General features: G+C 47.6%; 1 pseudogene; it reads right to left on the bottom strand.

The window, feature by feature from the left end:
* Window positions 1-10275: 10275 nt before the first annotated feature.
* On the bottom strand, window positions 10276-12463 carry LOC127776024 (cytochrome P450 71A1-like; annotated as a pseudogene).

The following is a 12463-nucleotide window of genomic DNA, read 5'->3' on the forward strand; positions in this document are numbered from 1 at the left end:
GTAGAGTATGGGTGTGTTCGGCACTGCCGGTTCCTAAACTTTCCCATCTTATTTTCCGCGTGCACGTTTTTCTAACTACTAAACGTTTTTTTTTCAAAAAGTTTATATATGAAAGTTGCTTTAAAAAATCATATTGATCATTTTTTTAAAAAAATTAGCTAATACTTAATTAATCATACACTAATGGACCGCTCCGTTTTTCGCGCGCAGTGTTCCCGGTTGGGAACCTCCAGTAGCAAATACACCCATATGTGTGGTAGGGATCCGGATCCTCTGCCTTAAGAAAAAGGCAGAGGCGCACGATAAAATGAGTCTACTGCTAAGTTAGAAAACAATGATTTGCACGATAAAATGAGTCACTGTAGCAACAGTATAAAATAGTGGAAAATATTGTACGTAGTTACTATAGTGATCGATCTCGTCCATTCCTTGTGAATTAGACAACTGAAAATACAACCAAAATTATGGTACTGTTCACCTCTAACTTTAACCCCGGGACCTCAATCCGTGTGGTAGTAGATAATATGCTATGCGATAATATGCTATGCACTTCTCCCGTGAGGCAAAGCGTAACCTTGTGGATATTGTCCTCCCCAAGAGTAAAAAAAAACTAAAATGTATTCGATAGAAAATTAAGTTTAAAATCTTGTATTTTTCTTACCTAACGATTTGCTTTGCGTTCCGTGCTCTAATGACCCAAGCTCTTATTCTACAGCTCCAATGACTCCTTCTCCTTTAGTTCTAGTGACCCCGATAAACATTAATGGAGCTAGTGTTTAGGGTCCTGGATTATGGCTAGGGGTAAGGGTGGGGGAGGGGGAAGAGAGGGAAGATTCGTTGGATTTAGAAGGATGGTCATGGGAGACGACGGCTCAGCGTTGGGTCGTGGACACGAGCAGGCGGTGAGGCACCCACGGTGACGTCGAAGCCATGGGAATATATAGAGGAGGATGATGAGCCATCGTTAGTGATGGGAGCAAAGCAAACTTGTGGTGAGGGGCGGATCGACTGTGTTAGGTGTGGTGTCACCTGATGCCAATAGATTCTTGTTTAATCCAAGTATCTATGTTGTTCTTTAATGGATGACACCAGTGAGATTTATCCTTTGACACCACCACGTCCATGGAAGCAGCCATGAAAGCCCGTCATTTGCTTAAATTGCTTCGGCTAAAGTTAGCTAATACAACCCAGCCGGCTAGCTATTGCCTGTTGGGCTTTTGGCAGTGAGCAGCAAAACATGTTGTGTCTAATCAATAACGCATATCCCAACATCTCAATGAATTTTTCCAACTTCCCATTCAGTTTGCAAACTGATTTCTTTTCCACTTACATTTACATAACATGTCACCTAAATAATGTTTAAAAACTTCTATTAATTTCTTTGCTTTAGGTATTTTATTTCTAGAGATTTTGGGGGCTCTAAGGTTCCGAGTCGTTAAGTGTTGTTCTTTGGTGCCGGTTGGATAGTGTACGGACACCTGGTCTAAGGTTTTTAAAATTCATTTGTAATATTATGTTTGTGTAGAAAAATACTTGTGGTGCTATTTATTTTGCATACTAGGTGAAACCCCGCGCATTGCTGCGGAAATTTAGTATGATAACAATAAAAAAAATAACGTGTAAGATAGCTAGATAACATCATATTAAGTAAATTAATGCGGTTTATGATAATTTAAATTTAAATAGTATGTAGAATGGTGATTCAAACGTAAAAAGTAAGGTGGCATGACTTTATGGAAGAAGAAAAGTAGGGAGATAGTTTGGACCGTAGATTAATCATTTAAAGGCTAAAAACAATTGATGTGATACGACTTAATTAGAGGAGAAAAAGAGAAATATAATTTGGATCATAGATTAATCATTTAATCACTAACTAAGTGAGGACGAACTATATAACTATATAGGATATCATAAAGCATAATATATAGGATATCATAAAGCATAATAAAGATATACATTGAAACATTATGTGAATTATGTTGGATGATAATTTAACATGTTTGTATTTGAAAAGCTCTTAAATTATAAAAACTATAAAGATATAGCATGTTTGCATGATGTTTAAATGTGATGATTGTTAGTGGATAATGATGTGGCATCTTGTTAGTGGATGATGATGTGGCATCTTTGCACGTTAAGCTTAAGAAGTTAGTGGGGGATAACTTTATAGTAAGATAGGATATGTATCTAGTATGAGATCTTTTACGGTGCTTGAGAGGTACCTGAGGTACCTCCTTAACAAATCAACATCCACCATTCATTCATATAGGTTAATTTAGGAATAGGAAATAATATTAACAAGGGTAGCTTAGTAATTGCCACATCCCCATTTGTTTTTCATGATGTTGGCATGACCCTGAACCTCCCTTTGTGTTTAATCCTAACCCTATACGCAGAGTGAAAGAGCGAGGTTGGAGCAGGCACAGAGCGTGCGGCGGCGGTGATAGGCAGGAGCGACGGGCGCATGCGGCGGCTGCAACCGCGGCGCGCGTGGAGGGCGCGAGCAGCGGCGGCGCCAATTAGCCAAGTCAGCCAAGATAACTTAATTTGATTCCGGGAGTGGTAATCTTGTCGAACTCATGCATGATTAATTCTTAAAAAGTATAGTGAATTCCATATTGGACTAGGGTTTGCTAAACTTTGTATTTCACACCATCTAAACTTGTTAAAAGGTTGCAGTTTGGACTAAAGAAATGTTTCGGCTGCCAGCTTGCCGCTATGGTTCTTCGTCCCACCTACATGAGCGTGAGTACTCGCACGACAGCGGCAAATGAAGTGCTCGACGGGTCTTGCTGTGCAGACAATCACCTGAGACACTACAGTGATTCTACTCTGATCCTCCCAGGTCCCGTGATGTCATGTGATTGTATTCCCACAGAAAATCCATTCTGGTGAACTCACGTCTATGCAGAGCGGGAGGCACACTCGAAATCAGCGACGGCGACGGCAACGGTCGTCGACGGCACACTGCGAAGGAAGGGGAGCCCGTGCGCCTCCACCACAGCCACCACCACCTCCAATTCCACCTTCGCTTGGAGTGGATCGGGGAGGCACGCTTGACACCGGCAATGACCGCCACAGCCGTCGCAAGCTTGCTGTCCCGAACGAATCGGAGAATACAAACAAAAATATTGAAAAGATGACGCATTTTCCCTTAACCGCACAAATCAATACTATAACAAAAACCTTATGTAGAGGCTCTTTTGTAGAGACAATTTTCAAATTACCTCTAAATTTTGAATCTCAATAGTCTAGAGACACTTTTTAGAGGCACTTTCAAAATCGCCTAAAATATTTTTACTCTAGAGACACTTTAGAGACAGTTTTAGCATATTTTATTAAATTTATCTTGTAGAGACATCTTCTCGGCACTTTAAAATTTGCCTCATATGTAAAGGCATTTTCTTAAGGCATTTAAAACGATATAAGAGCATTTTTCCGAATATTAATATATATTAAGTAACTAGATATAAGTAACACGAATCACATATTAACATGTAATTTACATTATATGAGGTTGAGATTGTTAGTATATTGAAGATAAAAATGATCAACTCAAGAGGTCATGAGTTCAAGGATTGGTAAGGGATAATATTTTTTCTTTTTTTTTTCATATTGATTTGCTATAGTTGCCGCACAATTTAATGCCTCTACAAAGTGCCTCTATTTGAATAGAGACATTTTATAAAATGCCTCTTAGTTCGTAGAGACAATTCACCAAAAGGCACTTATGAGACACTTTTCAAAATGTCTCTATAAGATTGTAAAGACAATTTAAAATTGTCTCTATATTATTAGGAAAATGTCTCTACAAGGCATATTTTTTTAGTCAACTATGAAAGTCAATTACCATTTTAACCTTCCACCTCTCATACCTGGTCCACCCTTTTAATACCTTTTTCTTAGTACCTTCTCATCAAGTGCATTGGATTATTGATGATCAAAGGTTGTAATTAATTCCAAGCACCGAAGAAGATCTCATCTATATAGTTTGTGGTTTTTCAGGATGGTAACTTTAGTTTTAGTACTATGTGATCACTGGATGTTTAACTGCTGGTTATTTGAATTATTATGCAAGTTCATCTACATTATTCCATCTATTAACTCTATTGCTTATCACTATTTTTATTACTTTTCGTGCATATTATTAGTTTGTTAGAAACTACGATAATTGTTATGATTTAACGATGACACCATCGATCCAATATCCTAGATCCGCCCCTCCTAGTGGTTAGGAGCCAACGAGGATGGGGGAGCTGGTGGGGCGGGGTACCTCACCACTATTGACTTGAGAAGAGAGAGGGGGAGGGGGGCATCGAGTGAGTAGCGCTTGATCCCGATTCTCGTGCAACACTGGTGTGAGGAGGGATGTGGTTAGGTTTATGTTGTACTGCACGAATCTTAAAGCATCCGATGATCTAAAATCCGCAATATTTTATTAGGTGTTTTCTGTCAAATGCTATATAGTAAAAAGAAAAAAAAAAGAGAAAAGGGGAGAGATTTTTGTGCAAGTTGGGGTAGTACAGCTTTACTCAAGATGTTTGTCGGGCTCTAGTTACCAAATGGACCAGCAGGTCCAGCACCGACCGGCCCAATCAATTTTTTCCAAAGAAACAATGGCCCAATTAACAAGATTGCCCCGTGTGGACGTGTGGAGGAATAAGTTCATTTTCACTCCCTTATCTAGTGTCGAATCTGATTGGTACCCTTAAACCACAGTACTGGATATCTCGACCCCCAACTATTAAAACCAGTGCAATTTAACTCTTTCAGCGGTTTTGGAGGGTGGTTTTGCTGAGGTGGCGCCTACGTGACAATGTTGACCCGGTCTTCGTCCTACGTGGTGTTGACGTGGCACATTTGTGGTATTAGAATTAAAAAATATGTGGGACGTATTTGTCACTAAAAAAATATGAGACCCACATGCCATTCTCTCTCATCCCCTTCTTCCTCCTCCCTCCCTCTCTATTTCTCTGCCCTTTCTCTTCCCTTTCGACTGCAGCTGCCTGTGCGACGCCGGCAGGGACGCAGGGTCGACGAGGCGCGCAGCCGCACAGGTGCTCGAGATGCAGCTTAATGGCACCGTGCCGGGCGCTGCCACGTACGGGGGTACGGCGTTCTCGTCAACGGGTGCTGCATGCAGAGCGCGTGACTTCGAGCTGGGTTTACGGGTTTTCAACGCGATGATAGCGATCGAGCGGACACTGTCCTCAAGCTTGCACCTTCAGACACCTGGTGGAAAGGCTCGGCGAGGACAGGAAGGCGGAGGGGGCGTGCTTCGTCCTGCAGTAGATGGCGAGGAGTGATATGAGCTTGGATGCAGATGGGTGGCAAGCTGTACTGTTGTCACCTGCGTTAGCAGCAGCTTTAGCACCCAGGCAAGTGAGATCAAGCTTTGTCAACTCATTTGCATCAAAATCAGCCGGAGTGGTGTGGCAATGGGCGGGAGGGTGGGCGTTGGAGCGGCGGCGGTGGGAAAACCATGGCCGGCGTCATGGCCGTGCCAAGTATATACGGTGGGGAAAACCACTGTCCAGGAGCTGTGTACTGGCAATCTGGTTCTCACCGGCGATGAGAAGGAAACCGTGCGGAAGCTGATGGACGAGCACAGCGGCAAGGTTGATCTCGGAACGTATCTCTGGGAGACCAACCTCGCCGTGACATTCTCCTCCAACCTCGCCAGCGCCAGCCGCCGCTTCTGCGGAGGCCACCTACTCCGACAGGAGAACCGCGCTGCGGGTGATCTGTAGCCATGGCCAGCTGGCGCAGGCGCGCTCTGGCTCCTCGAGTCCTCCTCGGAGCCGCCCGACGAGGACGCCTACGTCGCGCTGTTCCGGCTCCGCGAATGGCACCGCGCGGTCGACGGTGGGATGCGGGGTGCGCGCATGTGGATGCCGAGCACCCGAGCTTCGTTCTCCGCCTCAGGAACACCATCTGAGCACGCTCGTCATGTTCGGGGCGATATGGTACGCGTGGAGGGTGTTGACCGTGTTGGGATAAGCTAAGGGTACGATAGTATAAATCATAATTTTCTGCCGTGTAAACCAGTAACCATTCAAGCATTAGATCATAGATCGTTATCACTCAACGCACTGCGCAGCGGAAGAATGCGCTAAGAAGGCGAAGTAACTCTCGCGGTGTAGCGCGCGTCGATGTAGAGGAAGTAGTCGATCGAACCGGCTCGACCTTCTCCTCCTCGTGTGTTCTCCTCGCCGTACTCCCACGCCGATCAGCACCACAAAGCAGCGACGCCTCTACCAGTATCCACATGTACAGGGACGGAACGCCACGCGCAGATGTGCTAGAACCCGCGCGCGGCTAGGGTTTTGCTCAGGGATGGGAGTGACGGCTAGGGTTTCTCACGTGATACTACTGCTCCGCCGGTCACACCCCTCATGAATATATAGGATCCATGACTCGGGCCTCCAAGGCCTGTAGAATTCTTATTCGGATCCCTATCCGAATTAAGCTCATATTGGATCGATCTCCATCCAATCCCCTTATTCCGGCCCATTAAGCGTGCGACCCTGTAGGTTCATGTACACTCGGCTGTAACCCGAAAACTCCTTTTCGGTCCACGTGTCAACAGCGGTCCCTAGCAGAATGTATTGACCCACCGAGCATACATAAAGATCATATCGGCTGAACCTCTAGTGTATACTTGTATGAACCCCTTTGCCTCACGATATCGATTAAGCTAAAGGCTAGATATGTGCCATGCTCTAATAGCTCAATCATTCACTCGAACCTGTGATAGATTATATAACTTGTGATTGACTCCTCAATCACCTTTGGCATGGCCATGCACTTTCATAATCTACAACATCGAGGGGCCCAAAGATATCTCTCCATAGGAGGGGCAAATCCCATCTTAATTATTCATATCCCACTATATGTTTCACAGCATACCCGAAAACTACTTTTATAACTACCCAATTACGAAGTAGCGTTTAGCAGTCCCTAAATAAGCTACTTCACATGTTGGGAACCATGATAATCTCAGGTCTAAGGATTCAACACCAACACTAAATGAGATCACTGATGACACAACACATATGGCTCTTGCAGTGTCTCATGTTGGGTCTATCCAACAACATGTTCCCCAACATGTGTTCACATTATTAATTTGGTATCTCTATACCATGATCCATAAGACATGATCATCAATTAATACACGTGCTGATCATTTAAAAATACTTATTCCACATATGATATTTGATCAGGGATCCTTTAGAAATAGTAACAAACAACATAAAGAGTCTCATGAAAGAATTACATATTCATTAACCAATAATGAGTTATCTATTTCAAGGAACAAAGTCGGATAAATATGTAAACATAGTATGTGATATAATCATCTCTATGATTGCCTCTAGGGTATCACTAACACACCGAATGCCTGAGAGGGACGTCTCAGTAGCCAGAAAGAAATATTAGTGGAGTTTAAGCAAACTATATAAAGTTACAGTCCATGCTGATCACGGACAAGATCGACACGCTGATGAGCACGGAGTAGGAGGACATACTGAGCATGGGCCGCATGCTAGGGTGCCAAGCTGGGGGCTCGTCGGACTCCACGTGCTTGTCCAGGTACGGGGTGAGCATCGACGCATCGAGGTCCGACTACAGTGGTGGTCAGAAGCCCAAGGCCGGCGCCGGAGGTGATGAGAGGAAGAAGGAGCAGATGAAGAATATTATGCGAACACTCAAGGGGATCATCTTGGCAGCGGCAAGATGGACGCGCCCACTGTCCTCGACGAGGCCATTAGGTACCTCAAGTTGCTCGAGGTGGAGGTCAAGAAGCTCGGTGTGCGTGGCTCAAGCAGCTAAGTGTGCTACCAGCCGACCCGACGTCGACAGTGACCTTGCACAACGGCTAACGGGGACGCGGATGGAGTCAAGATGGAGAGGGCGGCGGGCAGAGGCACCAGAGAGAAGGCCGCAGGCCACCACACAATTCTCCATGCCGTCTTTCTCTCTATCGAGTGACGTCCTTCTCCTCTCCTGTCGACCGCCGGGCACCGCCCCTTTTCCCCGCCACTCGTCATGTCGTCCTTCCCGTCAGTTGTCACCCTACAGGGCAAAGGGGAGAGAGAGAAGAGAGGGAAGAGGGAAGAGAGAAGGGAGAAGAAAATGTTAGCCACTGACATGTGGGCCTCGCATGGGTCCCACGTTGGCTCGGCTTGCCACGTCAGGTAAAAGCCGGGCATGATACTGTCTACGATATCGGATGATCAGATTTTATAAATTAAGGGATCCGTTATATCTGGTATTTCGATTAAGGACAAATTCCAGGCTCGACGACAAAAGGAGGGACTTAGAGTGAACTTATCCTTCCCATATGGACCCCAAGAGGCCCAGACCGGGTCAATCCTAAGAGCACGTACAATAGCATACTATTAGCCAGCTATAAACATATTTTAATGAGATAAAAGATGAGAGAGAAGAGCAGCGGGCTACAGATCTGTAGCTAGCTGCAGCACGGACTCCAAGACGCAATGTGTGTATAACAGGTAGGACCATATACTAATAGTATAGTAAACAATTATTGTATGAATTGGCTATTAGATTGGCTATAGATGAATTAGAGCTAGTAGTGGGCTATACTATTAAACTTGCTCTAACAATGACAGTCAAAAGGGGCCAGCACTGGCGTCAGTGGTGGCAAGGGAAGAGCGAGCACGGTGGACGCAATGGTGGTGTTGACGGGAGCTCGACAGCGTTGGAAGACTGGAAGAGCGAGCGCGGTGTTGGCCTGTTGGGAAGATCTCGGTTCCGACTCCGGCGAGGGCATTAGTGGAATGCAGCAGCGGGGACACGTGAGGAGGAGCGAGGAGGCGCGGAGGCGGAGTCTTCGCGCTGGCGAAAATCGCGGTGGATGGATAGGGCGAAATCGCGGTCGCGGTGGAGGAGGGGGTAAAATCGTGGGTGGAAGGTACGGATTAGGGATTAGACGATGCGGAGGCGATGCAGATGAGGATGGATGGTAGGGATTAATGTAGATGATTTGGCATGTAGGATTAGAGGGTGCAACTCCTCCTTTTTTATATATTTATAGATTTGTGTAGAAATTATCATTGCAAGAGAGATGGCTCATTCACGAGTGCAGATCCTCTGCAGTACTGCTGGTGTAGTAGCAGTGGCTGACGTGTGGACACCAGCATTCCTGCAGGTAATCCCCGTGCTCATTCACTATTTCATCCCTTTTCTCTTCCGCGCTGTTGGCCCAATAGCTGGGCGTGTATCAGGGCATGCATACTGAAGTAGTACTCCAGTACGGAGGGCCTGTTTGGTACAGCTCCAACTCCTAAATATAACTACGGGAGTTGAGTCTGGAGTGGAGTTGTGGAGCTGCCTAAACCCAGCTCCACAACTCTAGTATATTTTGTGAGAGAGCTCCACCCAACTCCACTCTCAGTTTTGTTGGAGCTAAAACTGTTTGGCTGAGCTCCAGCTTCAGGAGGGGTGGAGCTAGAGTTGGAGCTGTGCCAAACAGGCCCGGAGTACCAGTGTACCACAGCTCTTCTGTTCGCTCGCCCTGCCACGATTTTGGCGGCGTGTGCTGTGCCTGTGCGCTGTACTGTGATGATCAGGTTCACCTCGTCATACGGCGACAGCTTCATGTCAGGTGTCTTCATCTCTGTCGCCATCATTTGGCCCGTTTTCGGTGCTTTCATCTGGTTGCAGCTTGGTGGGCTGGTCCAGTAGGTAGGTTACGGGCTGGCCTGGTTCTTCCATATTCAGGTCCACTAATTCAACCCACATATGAAAAACTGGAAATGGAGTAAAGCTGCGCGAACTGTACTATTATTAAACTACTAGGTGATCCCCGTACTTTGTTGCAAAAATTATTAAACAATTCTCAATATATATTTTGAGACAATGAAGATAGGAGTTAAAATAAAAAATAATAATAATGAAACATTCTGGTTTATCAGTACTTATCATGAAACAAACAAATGATATCCGCACTTTAATGTGAAACGTATTGATAAGTATATTTTAAATATTATAAAATGGTAGATAGGTTTGTTGAAATATTGTGTAAATTATGTAATGGTTGATAATTGGATAAGGTTACATGTTGATTTATAGAAGTAAATAAATTGTAGATGAAGTATGCTTGCATGAGGTTAAATATGTAATTATTGATAGTGAATGATGATGTGTTATTGTTACGCGTTGAGTTTTAAATTTAGCGGACTATAACTTTATAGAAAATATAAATAGGTAGATACATCATATCATCATTAGTGTTAATCATAAAGCTTAGCATAGTTGTAAATGTTACTACTTCCTCCGTTCCGATAAAAAATAAATCTAAATAAAAATGTGACATCACCTATAATGAATCGGATAATCTCAGGTGGTATCACACTTCCATCTAGATTGGTGTTTTTTTTTTTTTTGACAGAGGCAGTACTACGTGTTTACACAGGAGAGTTGAAAAAAATACTACTTGTATTTTTTTACAGAGGTTTCGCGGTGAGGACCAAGAGGTTGATGAGCCCAGGCGACAAACCGCTCGACTCGACGACCTCGAACGACTCGACGTCCTGCCCATCGGGGAGCTCCCACTCAAACCAGCACGCCATGTTCGCCACCGCGAGCTCCGCGAGGCGCGTCGCGAACGCCATGCCGGGGCACCCCCTCCTGCCGGCGCCGAACGGCATGAACCGGAAGTCGCCGCCGCCGCCGTAGTACTCGACGCCGGCGTCGTCCCCGCCGTCGGCGAACCTCCCCGGCCTGAACTCCCCCGCGTCCTCCCACGCCGCCTCGTCCCTCCCGATCGCCCACGCGTTGATCATCACGCGCGTCCCCGCCGCGACGCGGTGGCCGTGGAGCACCGTGTCCTGGATCGCCTCGCGCGGGATGAGCAGCGGCAGCGGTGGGTGGAGGCGCATCGCCTCCTTCATCGCCGCCCGGAGGAGTGTCATCTTCCCCAGCTGCTCCTCCTTGACGATGACGATGGCGTCTTCGTCTCCTTCTTCTCCGTGTGCAGCTGCGACGACATGTCTCACCTCTGCTTGCACTTTTGCCATTTCTGCTGGGTTCTTGATGAGCTCCGCCATTGTCCATTCCATCGACTTGTAGACTGTGTCCGTGCCTGCCGCGAACATGTCCTGCAATGCGACATGAAAGAAATTGAAACGAATTTTAGCATGATTATTTGATTGGTGATAATTGGAGAGAACTTACCAAGATGAGTCCCTTGACATCGGTCCTGTCGAGCTTGTAGCCATGGTCGTCGCCGCCGCCGCCACCGTTGGCCATGGAGAGCAGGTCGTCCATGAGGTCACGGGCCTCGTCGTCGTCGTCGTCCCCGCGGCTCTGCTCGTGGTCACGGAGCACCATCTCGAGAACCTCGTCGAGCTTGGCCGCCGTCCTCTTCGTCCTCACGTCGAGCCCCGTCGCCCAGTCCACCCACCGGAGCCGCGGGAACATGTCGCTCACTGCGATCGTCCCCAGCAGGTCGGCGAGCTCCCCACCGTCTCGCGGACCTTCGCCGGCTCGACGCCGCCGAGCTTCTTCCCGAACGCGGCCCTCGACACGACGGCGTGGGTCAGGCCGACGATGAGCTCAGTCAAGTTGACGACGCCTCCGCCTCCGCCGCTCGCCGCGCGGATCCGGTTCACGAACGACGCGACCTCCTCCTCCCGGAGGGCGCGGAACGAGTCGACCCGCCTCGCGCTGAGGAGGTGCACGACGGCGACGCGGCGGAGGCGGCGCCACCGCTCGCCGTAGGGGCTGAACGCGACGTCCCGGCAGCCGTACAGCGTGCCCCGCGCCGTGTGCTGCTGCGGCCGGCCGCAGAACACGTGGTCCTGGTGCCTGAGCACGGCCTCCGCCATGGACGCCGAGGAGACGACGAGCGCGCGCACGGAGCCGAGCCGGAGCTGGAACAGCGGGCCGTGCCGCCGCGCGAGCTCGCGCAGCGCCCGGTCGTGCCGCCCGCGGCCGAGCTGGTGGAGGTTGCCAATGACCGGCAACGCCGGCGGCGACGGGATCGCCGCACCACCACGGCCACCGTCCGCGCCGCCCGATCTCAGGTAGCTCCTAACCGCGACGACCAAGCACGTCGCCAAGAAGAGAAAGCCCATGAGCAGGCCGGAGTCGAGCTGCACGCCCGCCATGAACAGAACTCACGACACACACGGTGTACAAACTCGATAAAAGATGATATGCGCTATAGGAAGATGTGCAAGCCTTCACTGATTTCCTTGGTCACTTTGGACATGCAACTAGCTTATGCACGAACCTCCAAAAATCCTATGTGGCCCAATCAGGTCCAATAACATGGACCTCGATGACATCCTATAGGACACACCAACAACCATAGCAAACTTGCCTATGAAATATCTGGGTCTCCCCCTGATTACAAGCCGGCTGAGAAAGACATACCTCCAACCGCTTGTCTACGCAGCCTCCAAAAAAAAGAATAGAGCACTTCAGCAGGCTTCGC

Source organism: Oryza glaberrima, chromosome 6 (genome assembly GCF_000147395.1).
Source record: "Oryza glaberrima chromosome 6, OglaRS2, whole genome shotgun sequence".
Lineage (NCBI taxonomy): Eukaryota > Viridiplantae > Streptophyta > Magnoliopsida > Poales > Poaceae > Oryza > Oryza glaberrima.